Below are 3,476 nucleotides of genomic sequence, written 5' to 3'. Positions count from 1 at the left end.
AGCATCCGGTCAGAGATGACTTGAGGAGAGGACTCTGTGCTGCACATGGAACATGAGATAAGGTGAAGACGCTGCCTTTCCCTGCCAGGCACCATGAAAAACTCCCTTCACCCCTCCACTTCTTTTGCCTGTAGTGTTTTCTGTAAATGAACGTTAGCCTTCTGCTACATCCTTTAAGTGTCATAGCGATGACACCCAAATTACATTATGAGTGCCTGGGGCAAATTCACATGAGCCCTGTTTCTAATGTGAAGACAATTAAAATCAAGTAACACAAGGAACACATCTGGTCCTGGATGTTCATGATAATAAAGAAACCCCATTTTACTACCAATGCAATATAATTACTAAATAGTGATTCTTAAGATCACCATGCCAGAAAGCAGCCTGAACCACAAAACTGAAACATTTCTTTTAAGGTGAATTTCAAGCCTTTAGGGTTTGCAGACAAATAGACTCTGCTTTCTGTTCAGCTTGTTAAAAAGCAAGATCTTCGACACACCATTGAACCACACAGGCAGTTCTGCACTTTGAACATCTCCTCCCCAGCAACTCTACCAGAAACTATTACAATGAATGCATGCGTGGTTCTGATTTGGAGAAATGACAAAATTGGGAGTGTGTGGAAGGTTTAAAGCTGGGATTCATCAATTCAGTAACACAGAACAACACATCAATGTCTTAGTGATCCGAAGCAGCTAGCAGATTCTTGGGAGTTTAACTTAACTTGCTTACTTTGAGCTTTTTTCCTTTTTCTAACATCTATGAATCATTGTGCTGTCCAGAATGAATACTGACTGAATGCTTCCCTGGCTCAGAGATAACAGAACCCCTTGCTTAGTCAGGAAAATTATTTAATAAAATCAATGGCTTTGCTTTGGTTACAAAATAAATTTTGAAAATAGCAAAGTAAGAGCTAAGCAGTTGGGATGCCAGTTGAGGAATTCTTTGGTTCACTGCCCTTTCATACCAAGAGCTCATCTGACAGCAATTAGATAAACATATTTCTCAGTAACATCAAATCTTTGACAAAGTCCTGTAGTCATTATTTTATCACTATAATATTATAACCAAATACATTAGGAACTTCTATTGGGTCACTAAAAAGAGCCTGATACACCCTTGACATAAGCACCCTAAGACAGGGCTGTAACTAGGACTGGCCTAGATCCTAAGGCCAGATGATCTTGACAGAAAGATTCTATGAACTTCCAAAATGCTTGCAGCCATCTACAGAGTTGAATCATAGAATCATAGAATAGTTTGGGTTGGAAGGGACCTTAAAGACCATCCAGTTCCAACCCCTCTGCCATGGGCAGGGACAGCCCCCACCAGATCAGGCTGCTCAAGGCCCCATCCAACCTGGCCTTGAACACCTCCAGGGATGGGGCAGCCACAACCTCCCTGGACAACCTGTGCCAGTGCCTCACCACTCTCGTGGTGAAGAAATTCTTCCTAATGTCTAGTCTAAATCTACCCCTCTCCAGTTTATACCCATTGCCCCCGGTCCTATCACTACAAGCCTTTCTGAACAGTCGCTCCAGAGCTTTCTTGCAGCCCTTTCAGGTACTGGAAGGTTGCTATAAGATCTCCACGGAGCCTTCCCTTTTCCAGGCTCTTCACACGGGAGGTGCTCCAGCACTCTGATCATCTTTGTAGCCCTCCTTTGCACCTGTTCCAACAGCTCCATATTCTTTCTATGTTGAGGATTCCAGAACTTGACACAGAACTGGAATGTGGACATGGATAATTTTTTAGGCTGAGGCACAGTCCAGTCTTGCCCATAGATACTGACCTTGAGCTGCCCATGCAGCTATTCTGAGTTTCCCAAGGCAGTGACTCTTGTGGTTTGTTTTGGGGAGTGTCATGGCATGGCAGTGACAATGCAGCAGTATTCCTATCCCCCTCCTCCTCACTTTGTTTAATTTCAGCTGCCAATATACAACAAGAACATATCTGCAACACACTTTCCCTTCTCCCCTCTGCAGTAGGACCCTACTAGCATTTATTTTTCTCTACACTGCTAGCAAGAACAAAGCCTGGTAGATTGTCTCTGGCTCCTGCCCTCTCTTTGGGATTAAATCTTGCTAGGAAGTTGTTCTATTTCCTCTGTACATATTGATTACAGAGTATATTTTTGTATCCTTTGTGAGTTTAAACTGAGTCAAAAATTGCCTCATGCCGTATGAAACCTGGAGGAAAATACTGGGCATGGAGAGAGGAGGTGATATAACTTAGAATGGGATCCACTACCTCCTTTGACTCTTCCTGGAACAGGTCTGCACAAGTGTATGTGTGAGTATCAGAGTACTTAAGACAGCAGAAAACTGGTGCAACAGATGAGACTTTATATGTAACCTCTGCAACTCCAGCCACCCCCGACGCATGCAATTGCCTGAAGAAGCACCCAGGACAATGTAGAGTAAGTCATGGAGAGTTCCATAAAGACCTCAGCTGTCCTATAGGTTAAAGAAAGATCTATCATTTTAAACTTAACTATTTTTCTAAGCAAAGACGAACTCCGAACTTATACAGCAAAATAAATTCTTCTGTATTCTGAATTACCTCGCACATTCCCGGTACAGAAACTGAGAAGCGTCAGTGTTTCCCATGGCTCCATACCTACGATGGAAGAGTAAAAACAGTCTGCATGAGCAGCCTTCTCAAGCTTAAATGAAGCTGAAATAGGACAAAGACTCATTCCTGCGCAATCTCTGGCCTTGCACTGTGCAGCATAAACCATCCCAAAGTAACTCTTTCTTCTCATTACATTGCTTAAACACAATGCCCACAGAAGGCACCAGATTACCACCATCTTCTGGCCTACAGAGGTGATCTGCTGTTAATATCAACAGCAAAAGTTCCCTTGGCTTGCTCTGGCAGTCTACCTGCAGCCCTTGTTTGGGGGACTCACTTCAGAAGACACATCCACCTCTGCTATATTTCAGTTCCCTGAGACCCACTGTGGCATCACCTCTCACCATGAGGTCGATAGCATTTTAATTGAATCACCTATGCTCTTTTAGCATAAGTCACTGAACAATCCTGGCTTAGTAAAATGTTCAGTCACAACAGATGTGGGCAGAGTTTGGATTAGTCATATCGGATGAAAAGGCTTCGTCAGCCACTCACCCTTAGAAATGACATTTCCATACAAAATAAATTCAAATTGAAAAGCAATTGGTTCCTAATATATGAAGGAAAGCCTCCTTCTAATGAACCTTTGTTCATCATGAGCATCACCAGTTTTGGCTCCAGAGATGTCTAAGATTCAGCTTTAAGTGGAATTTAACTGTGTCTGTTGCCATTAAAAACCAGAAAAGTGTAAGGATCCCATGAACTTTCCAGGTCATCACTGCAAGCTGGGTCCTGTGAAGAATTCACTGGAGACAGGTCCACATCTATAAACAAATTCATGGCTGGAATCTCATTCTTTGTGACCCAAATATTCAACTAAAATGTTTTGAATGAAAAAA

This window comes from Cuculus canorus, chromosome 1 (assembly GCF_017976375.1).
Source record: "Cuculus canorus isolate bCucCan1 chromosome 1, bCucCan1.pri, whole genome shotgun sequence".
Lineage (NCBI taxonomy): Eukaryota > Metazoa > Chordata > Aves > Cuculiformes > Cuculidae > Cuculus > Cuculus canorus.
Note: the sequence above shows the minus strand (reverse complement) of the source record.